General features: G+C 44.2%; 1 protein-coding gene across 1 annotated transcript in view; it reads right to left on the reverse strand.

Moving 5' to 3' along the window:
* Positions 1–22470, reverse strand: part of LOC130050809 (uncharacterized) — a 355157-nt gene that overhangs the window by 199866 nt on the left and 132821 nt on the right. The window lies entirely within an intron of this gene.

Here is a 22470-nt window from a genome sequence, read left to right on the forward strand (position 1 = left end):
CATCACGCCTGTCGTCCCCAAGGAAGAAACCCCCCACCCTTCAAGTGATCTGTCTGTCCTCAGCTGTTTATAATACACTATTTTGACCGGTTTCATGCCCAACAACAGGATTTTTGAGGTTTGACCTTGAAAGTGGGTCAAGGTCAAAGGTCAAGGTCACGCATCCAGGGGCCAGTCTCCACGAGTAAGGCCAACCCACCCATCACGCCTGTCGTCCCCAAGGAAGAAACCCCCCACCCTTCAAGTGATCTGTCTGTCCTCAGCTGTTTATAATACACTATTTTGACCGGTTTCATGCCCAACAACAGGATTTTTGAGGTTTGACCTTGAAAGTGGGTCAAGGTCAAAGGTCAAGGTCACGCATCCAGGGGCCAGTCTCCACGAGTAAGGCCAACCCACCCATCACGCCTGTCGTCCCCAAGGAAGAAATCCCCCACCCTTCAAGTGATCTGATTGTGATCAGCTGTTTCAATACACTATTTTGACCGGTCTCATGCCATGCAACAATTACAGGATTCTAGCTAATCTGACCTACACCTACACATCTGACCTACACCCACTTCTTCCATTTCTTGACTGTCTTGTCAATCAAACATGAATTCCATTTACATTCATGAAAAGACATAGGCCAGATTCAATTGTCTGCCTGCATCAACATAAAGACTAAGTTGTTTTTTTTTTGATAATGATGATGCAACTTTACTCGACAGTTGAACTCATTGACATTCCATCCCGACTGTCATTGTAAACAAATAAACACTTACCTGCAGGATCAGATGGGATGCAGTACTCCTATTCTCCGTTCAGATATCCTACATGCACTCAGACACTTTCTAATTCACCGGCCGCCATTTTGGTTGTTTGTTGTCAAAGCCTATCAATCCGTATATGCATGCCTCCTTGGGTGAAATGACTGAAAGACATTGTCTCCGTGAATTAGAACACATAGGATGAGCCATTACAAACTGTATATTCAATTCCACAATCCACAACACACACGGTCAAATCCAGTGCATCTTCACAACATCTGACAACATGAGGCTTGTATAGACTCCCAGCATGCACCAGCAGTTACTACAATCTAGGAAAATGGCACATCCGGTTTCTTTGCACCTCCAAATATCACATCTAACAGGTCTAAAGTCACCCCAAACACCTGCACAAGTCCTATTACACTTTTACCTGATATGTGCATATGTGCTGGCTACCCAACACCCACACCCCTTTTCTCCCTCAAATTTGACGGGTACTTAATGCGAAACCAAGCATTGAACACACCTCAACACTCAAATTTAGGCGGCAAATTTGAATTTCTTTTCTAGCCAAATCCATTTTTTTTTTTTTGTTTTTTTTTTTTTTTTTTTTGGGGTGAGGGTGGGGTGGGGTAGGGGGGGGGCTTTTAGCATTTCAACACTACTGAAAAACCGCTAGAAGGTGGGAAGCCCTCTAATTGTTCGCGAACAATTAGGATCACTAGTGTTTTAAACACTCACCACCTGCCATTCTTTTACGCCTTGACGAATGCGAAAATTGATTTTTTTTACGCACGGCGACTCAACATTTCCTTGTGAACTGACCGGGGGAATCGAACCCACCCCTTTTTCCATCCGAGAACGGAAAATGTGCACCTTTACACCTGGTCAGTTGCCAATCTTGAAATGTAGAAATCAACAGAATACGAGAAATCCAAGTTTAGGCAAACGCGCATTTTTTAACGTGAAAATGTCACTTACATGACTCAAGTTCCCATTCTGACCTAGGAATGCCAAATGTATTCAATACGTGGCACTTTCGTCTCAATTATTAGGGCTTTCCACCTTTCTGTGGAAAGTCCTATTGTTATTGTTCTGTTTATTAGGGCTTTCCACCTTTCAGTGGAAAGTCCTATTGTTATTGTTCTGTTTATTATTAGGGCTTTCCACCTTTCAGTGGAAAGTCCTATTGTTATTGTTCTGTTTATTATTATTATTATTATTATTATTATTTTCCTGCCGTCAAAAAAAATCTTCGTCTTAAGACTTATCGAAAAACTTTATAGTCCATCATATAGTACTTCTTGAGAAACGAATACAGTTCACCCTGCGTAATTGAACTTTGACCCCTTACGGAGTTATTTGACCTTTCGCAGAAATCATTGTTAGCACTTCTACTTTGTAACCGTAAATGATAGGAGGATGAAACCTTTTCTAAAACATAGAGGGTAATTAGTAGAAGCGAAGAATTTCAAATGAAGGGATTCGGTGTCCCCTAAAGGGAGTTAATGCCCCCTCATGTTTTGCGATTTGTCCCCTACAAATTGACGACTCCTAAAGTCTTCGTCGTAGAGAGACGGAACCCACTGGGACGGGTTGGGTGACCTTGACCTTGAAAAAGTAGGTCAAGGTCAAAGGTCAAGGTCATCCACAATGGCCAGAAAATGGCACTTTTTATACGCTCTTTCCCGCTTCAGATAGCATCGAAATATCACATGGGTCAGCAAGGAATTTTGGACCGGTCTCGGCATCACGAATGTCAACTCTGAACTTTGACCGCTCTGCGAATGGCGGCGACTTAACGTCGAAAACCCCGTTATCGCTACTCTCACTAGACCGCGAGTCGTGGAGAGGCGAGACCTTCGCCGACGAATTCCAGATGAAACGCTCTCGCACAGAAAAGTTGACCGAGGGAAACCGAGAACCCCGAAGCACGGTTCTCGCCCCCGAAAGTCTCCGACGTCGTCGTTCGAGCCCACAACTTCTTCACGGATGTAGATAGGGATGCGGGACCACTTAAACGAAGCCCCGTGACCTCTCTGACCTTGAAAATGAGGTCAAGGTCAAAGGTCAAGGTCACACTTTCTCCCCCATGTGTTTTTGAGGTTTGACCTTGAAAGTGGGTCAAGGTCAAAGGTCAAGGTCACGCATCCAGGGGCCAGTCTCCACGAGTAAGGCCAACCCACCCATCACGCCTGTCGTCCCCAAGGAAGAAACCCCCCACCCTTCAAGTGATCTGTCTGTCCTCAGCTGTTTATAATACACTATTTTGACCGGTTTCATGCCCAACAACAGGATTTTTGAGGTTTGACCTTGAAAGTGGGTCAAGGTCAAAGGTCAAGGTCACGCATCCAGGGGCCAGTCTCCACGAGTAAGGCCAACCCACCCATCACGCCTGTCGTCCCCAAGGAAGAAACCCCCCACCCTTCAAGTGATCTGTCTGTCATCAGCTGTTTATAATACACTATTTTGACCGGTTTCATGCCCAACAACAGGATTTTTGAGGTTTGACCTTGAAAGTGGGTCAAGGTCAAAGGTCAAGGTCACGCATCCAGGGGCCAGTCTCCACGAGTAAGGCCAACCCACCCATCACGCCTGTCGTCCCCAAGGAAGAAATCCCCCACCCTTCAAGTGATCTGATTGTGATCAGCTGTTTCAATACACTATTTTGACCGGTCTCATGCCATGCAACAATTACAGGATTCTAGCTAATCTGACCTACACCTACACATCTGACCTACACCCACTTCTTCCATTTCTTGACTGTCTTGTCAATCAAACATGAATTCCATTTACATTCATGAAAAGACATAGGCCAGATTCAATTGTCTGCCTGCATCAACATAAAGACTAAGTTGTTTTTTTTTTGATAATGATGATGCAACTTTACTCGACAGTTGAACTCATTGACATTCCATCCCGACTGTCATTGTAAACAAATAAACACTTACCTGCAGGATCAGATGGGATGCAGTACTCCTATTCTCCGTTCAGATATCCTACATGCACTCAGACACTTTCTAATTCACCGGCCGCCATTTTGGTTGTTTGTTGTCAAAGCCTATCAATCCGTATATGCATGCCTCCTTGGGTGAAATGACTGAAAGACATTGTCTCCGTGAATTAGAACACATAGGATGAGCCATTACAAACTGTATATTCAATTCCACAATCCACAACACACACGGTCAAATCCAGTGCATCTTCACAACATCTGACAACATGAGGCTTGTATAGACTCCCAGCATGCACCAGCAGTTACTACAATCTAGGAAAATGGCACATCCGGTTTCTTTGCACCTCCAAATATCACATCTAACAGGTCTAAAGTCACCCCAAACACCTGCACAAGTCCTATTACACTTTTACCTGATATGTGCATATGTGCTGGCTACCCAACACCCACACCCCTTTTCTCCCTCAAATTTGACGGGTACTTAATGCGAAACCAAGCATTGAACACACCTCAACACTCAAATTTAGGCGGCAAATTTGAATTTCTTTTCTAGCCAAATCCATTTTTTTTTTTTTGTTTTTTTTTTTTTTTTTTTTGGGGTGAGGGTGGGGTGGGGTAGGGGGGGGGCTTTTAGCATTTCAACACTACTGAAAAACCGCTAGAAGGTGGGAAGCCCTCTAATTGTTCGCGAACAATTAGGATCACTAGTGTTTTAAACACTCACCACCTGCCATTCTTTTACGCCTTGACGAATGCGAAAATTGATTTTTTTTACGCACGGCGACTCAACATTTCCTTGTGAACTGACCGGGGGAATCGAACCCACCCCTTTTTCCATCCGAGAACGGAAAATGTGCACCTTTACACCTGGTCAGTTGCCAATCTTGAAATGTAGAAATCAACAGAATACGAGAAATCCAAGTTTAGGCAAACGCGCATTTTTTAACGTGAAAATGTCACTTACATGACTCAAGTTCCCATTCTGACCTAGGAATGCCAAATGTATTCAATACGTGGCACTTTCGTCTCAATTATTAGGGCTTTCCACCTTTCTGTGGAAAGTCCTATTGTTATTGTTCTGTTTATTAGGGCTTTCCACCTTTCAGTGGAAAGTCCTATTGTTATTGTTCTGTTTATTATTAGGGCTTTCCACCTTTCAGTGGAAAGTCCTATTGTTATTGTTCTGTTTATTATTATTATTATTATTATTATTATTTTCCTGCCGTCAAAAAAAATCTTCGTCTTAAGACTTATCGAAAAACTTTATAGTCCATCATATAGTACTTCTTGAGAAACGAATACAGTTCACCCTGCGTAATTGAACTTTGACCCCTTACGGAGTTATTTGACCTTTCGCAGAAATCATTGTTAGCACTTCTACTTTGTAACCGTAAATGATAGGAGGATGAAACCTTTTCTAAAACATAGAGGGTAATTAGTAGAAGCGAAGAATTTCAAATGAAGGGATTCGGTGTCCCCTAAAGGGAGTTAATGCCCCCTCATGTTTTGCGATTTGTCCCCTACAAATTGACGACTCCTAAAGTCTTCGTCGTAGAGAGACGGAACCCACTGGGACGGGTTGGGTGACCTTGACCTTGAAAAAGTAGGTCAAGGTCAAAGGTCAAGGTCATCCACAATGGCCAGAAAATGGCACTTTTTATACGCTCTTTCCCGCTTCAGATAGCATCGAAATATCACATGGGTCAGCAAGGAATTTTGGACCGGTCTCGGCATCACGAATGTCAACTCTGAACTTTGACCGCTCTGCGAATGGCGGCGACTTAACGTCGAAAACCCCGTTATCGCTACTCTCACTAGACCGCGAGTCGTGGAGAGGCGAGACCTTCGCCGACGAATTCCAGATGAAACGCTCTCGCACAGAAAAGTTGACCGAGGGAAACCGAGAACCCCGAAGCACGGTTCTCGCCCCCGAAAGTCTCCGACGTCGTCGTTCGAGCCCACAACTTCTTCACGGATGTAGATAGGGATGCGGGACCACTTAAACGAAGCCCCGTGACCTCTCTGACCTTGAAAATGAGGTCAAGGTCAAAGGTCAAGGTCACACTTTCTCCCCCATGTGTTTTTGAGGTTTGACCTTGAAAGTGGGTCAAGGTCAAAGGTCAAGGTCACGCATCCAGGGGCCAGTCTCCACGAGTAAGGCCAACCCACCCATCACGCCTGTCGTCCCCAAGGAAGAAACCCCCCACCCTTCAAGTGATCTGTCTGTCCTCAGCTGTTTATAATACACTATTTTGACCGGTTTCATGCCCAACAACAGGATTTTTGAGGTTTGACCTTGAAAGTGGGTCAAGGTCAAAGGTCAAGGTCACGCATCCAGGGGCCAGTCTCCACGAGTAAGGCCAACCCACCCATCACGCCTGTCGTCCCCAAGGAAGAAACCCCCCACCCTTCAAGTGATCTGTCTGTCCTCAGCTGTTTATAATACACTATTTTGACCGGTTTCATGCCCAACAACAGGATTTTTAAGGTTTGACCTTGAAAGTGGGTCAAGGTCAAAGGTCAAGGTCACGCATCCAGGGGCCAGTCTCCACGAGTAAGGCCAACCCACCCATCACGCCTGTCGTCCCCAAGGAAGAAATCCCCCACCCTTCAAGTGATCTGATTGTGATCAGCTGTTTCAATACACTATTTTGACCGGTCTCATGCCATGCAACAATTACAGGATTCTAGCTAATCTGACCTACACCTACACATCTGACCTACACCCACTTCTTCCATTTCTTGACTGTCTTGTCAATCAAACATGAATTCCATTTACATTCATGAAAAGACATAGGCCAGATTCAATTGTCTGCCTGCATCAACATAAAGACTAAGTTGTTTTTTTTTTGATAATGATGATGCAACTTTACTCGACAGTTGAACTCATTGACATTCCATCCCGACTGTCATTGTAAACAAATAAACACTTACCTGCAGGATCAGATGGGATGCAGTACTCCTATTCTCCGTTCAGATATCCTACATGCACTCAGACACTTTCTAATTCACCGGCCGCCATTTTGGTTGTTTGTTGTCAAAGCCTATCAATCCGTATATGCATGCCTCCTTGGGTGAAATGACTGAAAGACATTGTCTCCGTGAATTAGAACACATAGGATGAGCCATTACAAACTGTATATTCAATTCCACAATCCACAACACACACGGTCAAATCCAGTGCATCTTCACAACATCTGACAACATGAGGCTTGTATAGACTCCCAGCATGCACCAGCAGTTACTACAATCTAGGAAAATGGCACATCCGGTTTCTTTGCACCTCCAAATATCACATCTAACAGGTCTAAAGTCACCCCAAACACCTGCACAAGTCCTATTACACTTTTACCTGATATGTGCATATGTGCTGGCTACCCAACACCCACACCCCTTTTCTCCCTCAAATTTGACGGGTACTTAATGCGAAACCAAGCATTGAACACACCTCAACACTCAAATTTAGGCGGCAAATTTGAATTTCTTTTCTAGCCAAATCCATTTTTTTTTTTTTGTTTTTTTTTTTTTTTTTTTTGGGGTGAGGGTGGGGTGGGGTAGGGGGGGGGCTTTTAGCATTTCAACACTACTGAAAAACCGCTAGAAGGTGGGAAGCCCTCTAATTGTTCGCGAACAATTAGGATCACTAGTGTTTTAAACACTCACCACCTGCCATTCTTTTACGCCTTGACGAATGCGAAAATTGATTTTTTTTACGCACGGCGACTCAACATTTCCTTGTGAACTGACCGGGGGAATCGAACCCACCCCTTTTTCCATCCGAGAACGGAAAATGTGCACCTTTACACCTGGTCAGTTGCCAATCTTGAAATGTAGAAATCAACAGAATACGAGAAATCCAAGTTTAGGCAAACGCGCATTTTTTAACGTGAAAATGTCACTTACATGACTCAAGTTCCCATTCTGACCTAGGAATGCCAAATGTATTCAATACGTGGCACTTTCGTCTCAATTATTAGGGCTTTCCACCTTTCTGTGGAAAGTCCTATTGTTATTGTTCTGTTTATTAGGGCTTTCCACCTTTCAGTGGAAAGTCCTATTGTTATTGTTCTGTTTATTATTAGGGCTTTCCACCTTTCAGTGGAAAGTCCTATTGTTATTGTTCTGTTTATTATTATTATTATTATTATTATTATTTTCCTGCCGTCAAAAAAAATCTTCGTCTTAAGACTTATCGAAAAACTTTATAGTCCATCATATAGTACTTCTTGAGAAACGAATACAGTTCACCCTGCGTAATTGAACTTTGACCCCTTACGGAGTTATTTGACCTTTCGCAGAAATCATTGTTAGCACTTCTACTTTGTAACCGTAAATGATAGGAGGATGAAACCTTTTCTAAAACATAGAGGGTAATTAGTAGAAGCGAAGAATTTCAAATGAAGGGATTCGGTGTCCCCTAAAGGGAGTTAATGCCCCCTCATGTTTTGCGATTTGTCCCCTACAAATTGACGACTCCTAAAGTCTTCGTCGTAGAGAGACGGAACCCACTGGGACGGGTTGGGTGACCTTGACCTTGAAAAAGTAGGTCAAGGTCAAAGGTCAAGGTCATCCACAATGGCCAGAAAATGGCACTTTTTATACGCTCTTTCCCGCTTCAGATAGCATCGAAATATCACATGGGTCAGCAAGGAATTTTGGACCGGTCTCGGCATCACGAATGTCAACTCTGAACTTTGACCGCTCTGCGAATGGCGGCGACTTAACGTCGAAAACCCCGTTATCGCTACTCTCACTAGACCGCGAGTCGTGGAGAGGCGAGACCTTCGCCGACGAATTCCAGATGAAACGCTCTCGCACAGAAAAGTTGACCGAGGGAAACCGAGAACCCCGAAGCACGGTTCTCGCCCCCGAAAGTCTCCGACGTCGTCGTTCGAGCCCACAACTTCTTCACGGATGTAGATAGGGATGCGGGACCACTTAAACGAAGCCCCGTGACCTCTCTGACCTTGAAAATGAGGTCAAGGTCAAAGGTCAAGGTCACACTTTCTCCCCCATGTGTTTTTGAGGTTTGACCTTGAAAGTGGGTCAAGGTCAAAGGTCAAGGTCACGCATCCAGGGGCCAGTCTCCACGAGTAAGGCCAACCCACCCATCACGCCTGTCGTCCCCAAGGAAGAAACCCCCCACCCTTCAAGTGATCTGTCTGTCCTCAGCTGTTTATAATACACTATTTTGACCGGTTTCATGCCCAACAACAGGATTTTTGAGGTTTGACCTTGAAAGTGGGTCAAGGTCAAAGGTCAAGGTCACGCATCCAGGGGCCAGTCTCCACGAGTAAGGCCAACCCACCCATCACGCCTGTCGTCCCCAAGGAAGAAACCCCCCACCCTTCAAGTGATCTGTCTGTCCTCAGCTGTTTATAATACACTATTTTGACCGGTTTCATGCCCAACAACAGGATTTTTAAGGTTTGACCTTGAAAGTGGGTCAAGGTCAAAGGTCAAGGTCACGCATCCAGGGGCCAGTCTCCACGAGTAAGGCCAACCCACCCATCACGCCTGTCGTCCCCAAGGAAGAAATCCCCCACCCTTCAAGTGATCTGATTGTGATCAGCTGTTTCAATACACTATTTTGACCGGTCTCATGCCATGCAACAATTACAGGATTCTAGCTAATCTGACCTACACCTACACATCTGACCTACACCCACTTCTTCCATTTCTTGACTGTCTTGTCAATCAAACATGAATTCCATTTACATTCATGAAAAGACATAGGCCAGATTCAATTGTCTGCCTGCATCAACATAAAGACTAAGTTGTTTTTTTTTTGATAATGATGATGCAACTTTACTCGACAGTTGAACTCATTGACATTCCATCCCGACTGTCATTGTAAACAAATAAACACTTACCTGCAGGATCAGATGGGATGCAGTACTCCTATTCTCCGTTCAGATATCCTACATGCACTCAGACACTTTCTAATTCACCGGCCGCCATTTTGGTTGTTTGTTGTCAAAGCCTATCAATCCGTATATGCATGCCTCCTTGGGTGAAATGACTGAAAGACATTGTCTCCGTGAATTAGAACACATAGGATGAGCCATTACAAACTGTATATTCAATTCCACAATCCACAACACACACGGTCAAATCCAGTGCATCTTCACAACATCTGACAACATGAGGCTTGTATAGACTCCCAGCATGCACCAGCAGTTACTACAATCTAGGAAAATGGCACATCCGGTTTCTTTGCACCTCCAAATATCACATCTAACAGGTCTAAAGTCACCCCAAACACCTGCACAAGTCCTATTACACTTTTACCTGATATGTGCATATGTGCTGGCTACCCAACACCCACACCCCTTTTCTCCCTCAAATTTGACGGGTACTTAATGCGAAACCAAGCATTGAACACACCTCAACACTCAAATTTAGGCGGCAAATTTGAATTTCTTTTCTAGCCAAATCCATTTTTTTTTTTTTGTTTTTTTTTTTTTTTTTTTTGGGGTGAGGGTGGGGTGGGGTAGGGGGGGGGCTTTTAGCATTTCAACACTACTGAAAAACCGCTAGAAGGTGGGAAGCCCTCTAATTGTTCGCGAACAATTAGGATCACTAGTGTTTTAAACACTCACCACCTGCCATTCTTTTACGCCTTGACGAATGCGAAAATTGATTTTTTTTACGCACGGCGACTCAACATTTCCTTGTGAACTGACCGGGGGAATCGAACCCACCCCTTTTTCCATCCGAGAACGGAAAATGTGCACCTTTACACCTGGTCAGTTGCCAATCTTGAAATGTAGAAATCAACAGAATACGAGAAATCCAAGTTTAGGCAAACGCGCATTTTTTAACGTGAAAATGTCACTTACATGACTCAAGTTCCCATTCTGACCTAGGAATGCCAAATGTATTCAATACGTGGCACTTTCGTCTCAATTATTAGGGCTTTCCACCTTTCTGTGGAAAGTCCTATTGTTATTGTTCTGTTTATTAGGGCTTTCCACCTTTCAGTGGAAAGTCCTATTGTTATTGTTCTGTTTATTATTAGGGCTTTCCACCTTTCAGTGGAAAGTCCTATTGTTATTGTTCTGTTTATTATTATTATTATTATTATTATTATTTTCCTGCCGTCAAAAAAAATCTTCGTCTTAAGACTTATCGAAAAACTTTATAGTCCATCATATAGTACTTCTTGAGAAACGAATACAGTTCACCCTGCGTAATTGAACTTTGACCCCTTACGGAGTTATTTGACCTTTCGCAGAAATCATTGTTAGCACTTCTACTTTGTAACCGTAAATGATAGGAGGATGAAACCTTTTCTAAAACATAGAGGGTAATTAGTAGAAGCGAAGAATTTCAAATGAAGGGATTCGGTGTCCCCTAAAGGGAGTTAATGCCCCCTCATGTTTTGCGATTTGTCCCCTACAAATTGACGACTCCTAAAGTCTTCGTCGTAGAGAGACGGAACCCACTGGGACGGGTTGGGTGACCTTGACCTTGAAAAAGTAGGTCAAGGTCAAAGGTCAAGGTCATCCACAATGGCCAGAAAATGGCACTTTTTATACGCTCTTTCCCGCTTCAGATAGCATCGAAATATCACATGGGTCAGCAAGGAATTTTGGACCGGTCTCGGCATCACGAATGTCAACTCTGAACTTTGACCGCTCTGCGAATGGCGGCGACTTAACGTCGAAAACCCCGTTATCGCTACTCTCACTAGACCGCGAGTCGTGGAGAGGCGAGACCTTCGCCGACGAATTCCAGATGAAACGCTCTCGCACAGAAAAGTTGACCGAGGGAAACCGAGAACCCCGAAGCACGGTTCTCGCCCCCGAAAGTCTCCGACGTCGTCGTTCGAGCCCACAACTTCTTCACGGATGTAGATAGGGATGCGGGACCACTTAAACGAAGCCCCGTGACCTCTCTGACCTTGAAAATGAGGTCAAGGTCAAAGGTCAAGGTCACACTTTCTCCCCCATGTGTTTTTGAGGTTTGACCTTGAAAGTGGGTCAAGGTCAAAGGTCAAGGTCACGCATCCAGGGGCCAGTCTCCACGAGTAAGGCCAACCCACCCATCACGCCTGTCGTCCCCAAGGAAGAAACCCCCCACCCTTCAAGTGATCTGTCTGTCCTCAGCTGTTTATAATACACTATTTTGACCGGTTTCATGCCCAACAACAGGATTTTTGAGGTTTGACCTTGAAAGTGGGTCAAGGTCAAAGGTCAAGGTCACGCATCCAGGGGCCAGTCTCCACGAGTAAGGCCAACCCACCCATCACGCCTGTCGTCCCCAAGGAAGAAACCCCCCACCCTTCAAGTGATCTGTCTGTCCTCAGCTGTTTATAATACACTATTTTGACCGGTTTCATGCCCAACAACAGGATTTTTAAGGTTTGACCTTGAAAGTGGGTCAAGGTCAAAGGTCAAGGTCACGCATCCAGGGGCCAGTCTCCACGAGTAAGGCCAACCCACCCATCACGCCTGTCGTCCCCAAGGAAGAAATCCCCCACCCTTCAAGTGATCTGATTGTGATCAGCTGTTTCAATACACTATTTTGACCGGTCTCATGCCATGCAACAATTACAGGATTCTAGCTAATCTGACCTACACCTACACATCTGACCTACACCCACTTCTTCCATTTCTTGACTGTCTTGTCAATCAAACATGAATTCCATTTACATTCATGAAAAGACATAGGCCAGATTCAATTGTCTGCCTGCATCAACATAAAGACTAAGTTGTTTTTTTTTTGATAATGATGATGCAACTTTACTCGACAGTTGAACTCATTGACATTCCATCCCGACTGTCATTGTAAACAAATAAACACTTACCTGCAGGATCAGATGGGATGCAGTACTCCTATTCTCCGTTCAGATATCCTACATGCACTCAGACACTTTCTAATTCACCGGCCGCCATTTTGGTTGTTTGTTGTCAAAGCCTATCAATCCGTATATGCATGCCTCCTTGGGTGAAATGACTGAAAGACATTGTCTCCGTGAATTAGAACACATAGGATGAGCCATTACAAACTGTATATTCAATTCCACAATCCACAACACACACGGTCAAATCCAGTGCATCTTCACAACATCTGACAACATGAGGCTTGTATAGACTCCCAGCATGCACCAGCAGTTACTACAATCTAGGAAAATGGCACATCCGGTTTCTTTGCACCTCCAAATATCACATCTAACAGGTCTAAAGTCACCCCAAACACCTGCACAAGTCCTATTACACTTTTACCTGATATGTGCATATGTGCTGGCTACCCAACACCCACACCCCTTTTCTCCCTCAAATTTGACGGGTACTTAATGCGAAACCAAGCATTGAACACACCTCAACACTCAAATTTAGGCGGCAAATTTGAATTTCTTTTCTAGCCAAATCCATTTTTTTTTTTTTGTTTTTTTTTTTTTTTTTTTTGGGGTGAGGGTGGGGTGGGGTAGGGGGGGGGCTTTTAGCATTTCAACACTACTGAAAAACCGCTAGAAGGTGGGAAGCCCTCTAATTGTTCGCGAACAATTAGGATCACTAGTGTTTTAAACACTCACCACCTGCCATTCTTTTACGCCTTGACGAATGCGAAAATTGATTTTTTTTACGCACGGCGACTCAACATTTCCTTGTGAACTGACCGGGGGAATCGAACCCACCCCTTTTTCCATCCGAGAACGGAAAATGTGCACCTTTACACCTGGTCAGTTGCCAATCTTGAAATGTAGAAATCAACAGAATACGAGAAATCCAAGTTTAGGCAAACGCGCATTTTTTAACGTGAAAATGTCACTTACATGACTCAAGTTCCCATTCTGACCTAGGAATGCCAAATGTATTCAATACGTGGCACTTTCGTCTCAATTATTAGGGCTTTCCACCTTTCTGTGGAAAGTCCTATTGTTATTGTTCTGTTTATTAGGGCTTTCCACCTTTCAGTGGAAAGTCCTATTGTTATTGTTCTGTTTATTATTAGGGCTTTCCACCTTTCAGTGGAAAGTCCTATTGTTATTGTTCTGTTTATTATTATTATTATTATTATTATTATTTTCCTGCCGTCAAAAAAAATCTTCGTCTTAAGACTTATCGAAAAACTTTATAGTCCATCATATAGTACTTCTTGAGAAACGAATACAGTTCACCCTGCGTAATTGAACTTTGACCCCTTACGGAGTTATTTGACCTTTCGCAGAAATCATTGTTAGCACTTCTACTTTGTAACCGTAAATGATAGGAGGATGAAACCTTTTCTAAAACATAGAGGGTAATTAGTAGAAGCGAAGAATTTCAAATGAAGGGATTCGGTGTCCCCTAAAGGGAGTTAATGCCCCCTCATGTTTTGCGATTTGTCCCCTACAAATTGACGACTCCTAAAGTCTTCGTCGTAGAGAGACGGAACCCACTGGGACGGGTTGGGTGACCTTGACCTTGAAAAAGTAGGTCAAGGTCAAAGGTCAAGGTCATCCACAATGGCCAGAAAATGGCACTTTTTATACGCTCTTTCCCGCTTCAGATAGCATCGAAATATCACATGGGTCAGCAAGGAATTTTGGACCGGTCTCGGCATCACGAATGTCAACTCTGAACTTTGACCGCTCTGCGAATGGCGGCGACTTAACGTCGAAAACCCCGTTATCGCTACTCTCACTAGACCGCGAGTCGTGGAGAGGCGAGACCTTCGCCGACGAATTCCAGATGAAACGCTCTCGCACAGAAAAGTTGACCGAGGGAAACCGAGAACCCCGAAGCACGGTTCTCGCCCCCGAAAGTCTCCGACGTCGTCGTTCGAGCCCACAACTTCTTCACGGATGTAGATAGGGATGCGGGACCACTTAAACGAAGCCCCGTGACCTCTCTGACCTTGAAAATGAGGTCAAGGTCAAAGGTCAAGGTCACACTTTCTCCCCCATGTGTTTTTGAGGTTTGACCTTGAAAGTGGGTCAAGGTCAAAGGTCAAGGTCACGCATCCAGGGGCCAGTCTCCACGAGTAAGGCCAACCCACCCATCACGCCTGTCGTCCCCAAGGAAGAAACCCCCCACCCTTCAAGTGATCTGTCTGTCCTCAGCTGTTTATAATACACTATTTTGACCGGTTTCATGCCCAACAACAGGATTTTTGAGGTTTGACCTTGAAAGTGGGTCAAGGTCAAAGGTCAAGGTCACGCATCCAGGGGCCAGTCTCCACGAGTAAGGCCAACCCACCCATCACGCCTGTCGTCCCCAAGGAAGAAACCCCCCACCCTTCAAGTGATCTGTCTGTCATCAGCTGTTTATAATACACTATTTTGACCGGTTTCATGCCCAACAACAGGATTTTTGAGGTTTGACCTTGAAAGTGGGTCAAGGTCAAAGGTCAAGGTCACGCATCCAGGGGCCAGTCTCCACGAGTAAGGCCAACCCACCCATCACGCCTGTCGTCCCCAAGGAAGAAATCCCCCACCCTTCAAGTGATCTGATTGTGATCAGCTGTTTCAATACACTATTTTGACCGGTCTCATGCCATGCAACAATTACAGGATTCTAGCTAATCTGACCTACACCTACACATCTGACCTACACCCACTTCTTCCATTTCTTGACTGTCTTGTCAATCAAACATGAATTCCATTTACATTCATGAAAAGACATAGGCCAGATTCAATTGTCTGCCTGCATCAACATAAAGACTAAGTTGTTTTTTTTTTGATAATGATGATGCAACTTTACTCGACAGTTGAACTCATTGACATTCCATCCCGACTGTCATTGTAAACAAATAAACACTTACCTGCAGGATCAGATGGGATGCAGTACTCCTATTCTCCGTTCAGATATCCTACATGCACTCAGACACTTTCTAATTCACCGGCCGCCATTTTGGTTGTTTGTTGTCAAAGCCTATCAATCCGTATATGCATGCCTCCTTGGGTGAAATGACTGAAAGACATTGTCTCCGTGAATTAGAACACATAGGATGAGCCATTACAAACTGTATATTCAATTCCACAATCCACAACACACACGGTCAAATCCAGTGCATCTTCACAACATCTGACAACATGAGGCTTGTATAGACTCCCAGCATGCACCAGCAGTTACTACAATCTAGGAAAATGGCACATCCGGTTTCTTTGCACCTCCAAATATCACATCTAACAGGTCTAAAGTCACCCCAAACACCTGCACAAGTCCTATTACACTTTTACCTGATATGTGCATATGTGCTGGCTACCCAACACCCACACCCCTTTTCTCCCTCAAATTTGACGGGTACTTAATGCGAAACCAAGCATTGAACACACCTCAACACTCAAATTTAGGCGGCAAATTTGAATTTCTTTTCTAGCCAAATCCATTTTTTTTTTTTTGTTTTTTTTTTTTTTTTTTTTGGGGTGAGGGTGGGGTGGGGTAGGGGGGGGGCTTTTAGCATTTCAACACTACTGAAAAACCGCTAGAAGGTGGGAAGCCCTCTAATTGTTCGCGAACAATTAGGATCACTAGTGTTTTAAACACTCACCACCTGCCATTCTTTTACGCCTTGACGAATGCGAAAATTGATTTTTTTTACGCACGGCGACTCAACATTTCCTTGTGAACTGACCGGGGGAATCGAACCCACCCCTTTTTCCATCCGAGAACGGAAAATGTGCACCTTTACACCTGGTCAGTTGCCAATCTTGAAATGTAGAAATCAACAGAATACGAGAAATCCAAGTTTAGGCAAACGCGCATTTTTTAACGTGAAAATGTCACTTACATGACTCAAGTTCCCATTCTGACCTAGGAATGCCAAATGTATTCAATACGTGGCACTTTCGTCTCAATTATTAGGGCTTTCCACCTTTCTGTGGAAAGTCCTATTGTTATTGTTCTGTTTATTAGGGCTTTCCACCTTTCAGTGGAAAGTCCTATTGTTATTGTTCTGTTTATTATTAGGGCTTTCCACCTTTCAGTGGAAAGTCCTATTGTTATTGTTCTGTTTATTATTATTATTATTATTATTATTATTTTCCTGCCGTCAAAAAAAATCTTCGTCTTAAGACTTATCGAAAAACTTTATAGTCCATCATATAGTACTTCTTGAGAAACGAATACAGTTCACCCTGCGTAATTGAACTTTGACCCCTTACGGAGTTATTTGACCTTTCGCAGAAATCATTGTTAGCACTTCTACTTTGTAACCGTAAATGATAGGAGGATGAAACCTTTTCTAAAACATAGAGGGTAATTAGTAGAAGCGAAGAATTTCAAATGAAGGGATTCGGTGTCCCCTAAAGGGAGTTAATGCCCCCTCATGTTTTGCGATTTGTCCCCTACAAATTGACGACTCCTAAAGTCTTCGTCGTAGAGAGACGGAACCCACTGGGACGGGTTGGGTGACCTTGACCTTGAAAAAGTAGGTCAAGGTCAAAGGTCAAGGTCATCCACAATGGCCAGAAAATGGCACTTTTTATACGCTCTTTCCCGCTTCAGATAGCATCGAAATATCACATGGGTCAGCAAGGAATTTTGGACCGGTCTCGGCATCACGAATGTCAACTCTGAACTTTGACCGCTCTGCGAATGGCGGCGACTTAACGTCGAAAACCCCGTTATCGCTACTCTCACTAGACCGCGAGTCGTGGAGAGGCGAGACCTTCGCCGACGAATTCCAGATGAAACGCTCTCGCACAGAAAAGTTGACCGAGGGAAACCGAGAACCCCGAAGCACGGTTCTCGCCCCCGAAAGTCTCCGACGTCGTCGTTCGAGCCCACAACTTCTTCACGGATGTAGATAGGGATGCGGGACCACTTAAACGAAGCCCCGTGACCTCTCTGACCTTGAAAATGAGGTCAAGGTCAAAGGTCAAGGTCACACTTTCTCCCCCATGTGTTTTTGAGGTTTGACCTTGAAAGTGGGTCAAGGTCAAAGGTCAAGGTCACGCATCCAGGGGCCAGTCTCCACGAGTAAGGCCAACCCACCCATCACGCCTGTCGTCCCCAAGGAAGAAACCCCCCACCCTTCAAGTGATCTGTCTGTCCTCAGCTGTTTATAATACACTATTTTGACCGGTTTCATGCCCAACAACAGGATTTTTGAGGTTTGACCTTGAAAGTGGGTCAAGGTCAAAGGTCAAGGTCACGCATCCAGGGGCCAGTCTCCACGAGTAAGGCCAACCCACCCATCACGCCTGTCGTCCCCAAGGAAGAAACCCCCCACCCTTCAAGTGATCTGTCTGTCATCAGCTGTTTATAATACACTATTTTGACCGGTTTCATGCCCAACAACAGGATTTTTGAGGTTTGACCTTGAAAGTGGGTCAAGGTCAAAGGTCAAGGTCACGCATCCAGGGGCCAGTCTCCACGAGTAAGGCCAACCCACCCATCACGCCTGTCGTCCCCAAGGAAGAAATCCCCCACCCTTCAAGTGATCTGATTGTGATCAGCTGTTTCAATACACTATTTTGACCGGTCTCATGCCATGCAACAATTACAGGATTCTAGCTAATCTGACCTACACCTACACATCTGACCTACACCCACTTCTTCCATTTCTTGACTGTCTTGTCAATCAAACATGAATTCCATTTACATTCATGAAAAGACATAGGCCAGATTCAATTGTCTGCCTGCATCAACATAAAGACTAAGTTGTTTTTTTTTTGATAATGATGATGCAACTTTACTCGACAGTTGAACTCATTGACATTCCATCCCGACTGTCATTGTAAACAAATAAACACTTACCTGCAGGATCAGATGGGATGCAGTACTCCTATTCTCCGTTCAGATATCCTACATGCACTCAGACACTTTCTAATTCACCGGCCGCCATTTTGGTTGTTTGTTGTCAAAGCCTATCAATCCGTATATGCATGCCTCCTTGGGTGAAATGACTGAAAGACATTGTCTCCGTGAATTAGAACACATAGGATGAGCCATTACAAACTGTATATTCAATTCCACAATCCACAACACACACGGTCAAATCCAGTGCATCTTCACAACATCTGACAACATGAGGCTTGTATAGACTCCCAGCATGCACCAGCAGTTACTACAATCTAGGAAAATGGCACATCCGGTTTCTTTGCACCTCCAAATATCACATCTAACAGGTCTAAAGTCACCCCAAACACCTGCACAAGTCCTATTACACTTTTACCTGATATGTGCATATGTGCTGGCTACCCAACACCCACACCCCTTTTCTCCCTCAAATTTGACGGGTACTTAATGCGAAACCAAGCATTGAACACACCTCAACACTCAAATTTAGGCGGCAAATTTGAATTTCTTTTCTAGCCAAATCCATTTTTTTTTTTTTGTTTTTTTTTTTTTTTTTTTTGGGGTGAGGGTGGGGTGGGGTAGGGGGGGGGCTTTTAGCATTTCAACACTACTGAAAAACCGCTAGAAGGTGGGAAGCCCTCTAATTGTTCGCGAACAATTAGGATCACTAGTGTTTTAAACACTCACCACCTGCCATTCTTTTACGCCTTGACGAATGCGAAAATTGATTTTTTTTACGCACGGCGACTCAACATTTCCTTGTGAACTGACCGGGGGAATCGAACCCACCCCTTTTTCCATCCGAGAACGGAAAATGTGCACCTTTACACCTGGTCAGTTGCCAATCTTGAAATGTAGAAATCAACAGAATACGAGAAATCCAAGTTTAGGCAAACGCGCATTTTTTAACGTGAAAATGTCACTTACATGACTCAAGTTCCCATTCTGACCTAGGAATGCCAAATGTATTCAATACGTGGCACTTTCGTCTCAATTATTAGGGCTTTCCACCTTTCTGTGGAAAGTCCTATTGTTATTGTTCTGTTTATTAGGGCTTTCCACCTTTCAGTGGAAAGTCCTATTGTTATTGTTCTGTTTATTATTAGGGCTTTCCACCTTTCAGTGGAAAGTCCTATTGTTATTGTTCTGTTTATTATTATTATTATTATTATTATTATTTTCCTGCCGTCAAAAAAAATCTTCGTCTTAAGACTTATCGAAAAACTTTATAGTCCATCATATAGTACTTCTTGAGAAACGAATACAGTTCACCCTGCGTAATTGAACTTTGACCCCTTACGGAGTTATTTGACCTTTCGCAGAAATCATTGTTAGCACTTCTACTTTGTAACCGTAAATGATAGGAGGATGAAACCTTTTCTAAAACATAGAGGGTAATTAGTAGAAGCGAAGAATTTCAAATGAAGGGATTCGGTGTCCCCTAAAGGGAGTTAATGCCCCCTCATGTTTTGCGATTTGTCCCCTACAAATTGACGACTCCTAAAGTCTTCGTCGTAGAGAGACGGAACCCACTGGGACGGGTTGGGTGACCTTGACCTTGAAAAAGTAGGTCAAGGTCAAAGGTCAAGGTCATCCACAATGGCCAGAAAATGGCACTTTTTATACGCTCTTTCCCGCTTCAGATAGCATCGAAATATCACATGGGTCAGCAAGGAATTTTGGACCGGTCTCGGCATCACGAATGTCAACTCTGAACTTTGACCGCTCTGCGAATGGCGGCGACTTAACGTCGAAAACCCCGTTATCGCTACTCTCACTAGACCGCGAGTCGTGGAGAGGCGAGACCTTCGCCGACGAATTCCAGATGAAACGCTCTCGCACAGAAAAGTTGACCGAGGGAAACCGAGAACCCCGAAGCACGGTTCTCGCCCCCGAAAGTCTCCGACGTCGTCGTTCGAGCCCACAACTTCTTCACGGATGTAGATAGGGATGCGGGACCACTTAAACGAAGCCCCGTGACCTCTCTGACCTTGAAAATGAGGTCAAGGTCAAAGGTCAAGGTCACACTTTCTCCCCCATGTGTTTTTGAGGTTTGACCTTGAAAGTGGGTCAAGGTCAAAGGTCAAGGTCACGCATCCAGGGGCCAGTCTCCACGAGTAAGGCCAACCCACCCATCACGCCTGTCGTCCCCAAGGAAGAAACCCCCCACCCTTCAAGTGATCTGTCTGTCCTCAGCTGTTTATAATACACTATTTTGACCGGTTTCATGCCCAACAACAGGATTTTTGAGGTTTGACCTTGAAAGTGGGTCAAGGTCAAAGGTCAAGGTCACGCATCCAGGGGCCAGTCTCCACGAGTAAGGCCAACCCACCCATCACGCCTGTCGTCCCCAAGGAAGAAACCCCCCACCCTTCAAGTGATCTGTCTGTCATCAGCTGTTTATAATACACTATTTTGACCGGTTTCATGCCCAACAACAGGATTTTTGAGGTTTGACCTTGAAAGTGGGTCAAGGTCAAAGGTCAAGGTCACGCATCCAGGGGCCAGTCTCCACGAGTAAGGCCAACCCACCCATCACGCCTGTCGTCCCCAAGGAAGAAATCCCCCACCCTTCAAGTGATCTGATTGTGATCAGCTGTTTCAATACACTATTTTGACCGGTCTCATGCCATGCAACAATTACAGGATTCTAGCTAATCTGACCTACACCTACACATCTGACCTACACCCACTTCTTCCATTTCTTGACTGTCTTGTCAATCAAACATGAATTCCATTTACATTCATGAAAAGACATAGGCCAGATTCAATTGTCTGCCTGCATCAACATAAAGACTAAGTTGTTTTTTTTTTGATAATGATGATGCAACTTTACTCGACAGTTGAACTCATTGACATTCCATCCCGACTGTCATTGTAAACAAATAAACACTTACCTGCAGGATCAGATGGGATGCAGTACTCCTATTCTCCGTTCAGATATCCTACATGCACTCAGACACTTTCTAATTCACCGGCCGCCATTTTGGTTGTTTGTTGTCAAAGCCTATCAATCCGTATATGCATGCCTCCTTGGGTGAAATGACTGAAAGACATTGTCTCCGTGAATTAGAACACATAGGATGAGCCATTACAAACTGTATATTCAATTCCACAATCCACAACACACACGGTCAAATCCAGTGCATCTTCACAACATCTGACAACATGAGGCTTGTATAGACTCCCAGCATGCACCAGCAGTTACTACAATCTAGGAAAATGGCACATCCGGTTTCTTTGCACCTCCAAATATCACATCTAACAGGTCTAAAGTCACCCCAAACACCTGCACAAGTCCTATTACACTTTTACCTGATATGTGCATATGTGCTGGCTACCCAACACCCACACCCCTTTTCTCCCTCAAATTTGACGGGTACTTAATGCGAAACCAAGCATTGAACACACCTCAACACTCAAATTTAGGCGGCAAATTTGAATTTCTTTTCTAGCCAAATCCATTTTTTTTTTTTTGTTTTTTTTTTTTTTTTTTTTGGGGTGAGGGTGGGGTGGGGTAGGGGGGGGGCTTTTAGCATTTCAACACTACTGAAAAACCGCTAGAAGGTGGGAAGCCCTCTAATTGTTCGCGAACAATTAGGATCACTAGTGTTTTAAACACTCACCACCTGCCATTCTTTTACGCCTTGACGAATGCGAAAATTGATTTTTTTTACGCACGGCGACTCAACATTTCCTTGTGAACTGACCGGGGGAATCGAACCCACCCCTTTTTCCATCCGAGAACGGAAAATGTGCACCTTTACACCTGGTCAGTTGCCAATCTTGAAATGTAGAAATCAACAGAATACGAGAAATCCAAGTTTAGGCAAACGCGCATTTTTTAACGTGAAAATGTCACTTACATGACTCAAGTTCCCATTCTGACCTAGGAATGCCAAATGTATTCAATACGTGGCACTTTCGTCTCAATTATTAGGGCTTTCCACCTTTCTGTGGAAAGTCCTATTGTTATTGTTCTGTTTATTAGGGCTTTCCACCTTTCAGTGGAAAGTCCTATTGTTATTGT

The sequence above is a fragment of the Ostrea edulis genome, chromosome 10, assembly GCF_947568905.1.
Source record: "Ostrea edulis chromosome 10, xbOstEdul1.1, whole genome shotgun sequence".
NCBI classification, from domain to species: domain Eukaryota; kingdom Metazoa; phylum Mollusca; class Bivalvia; order Ostreida; family Ostreidae; genus Ostrea; species Ostrea edulis.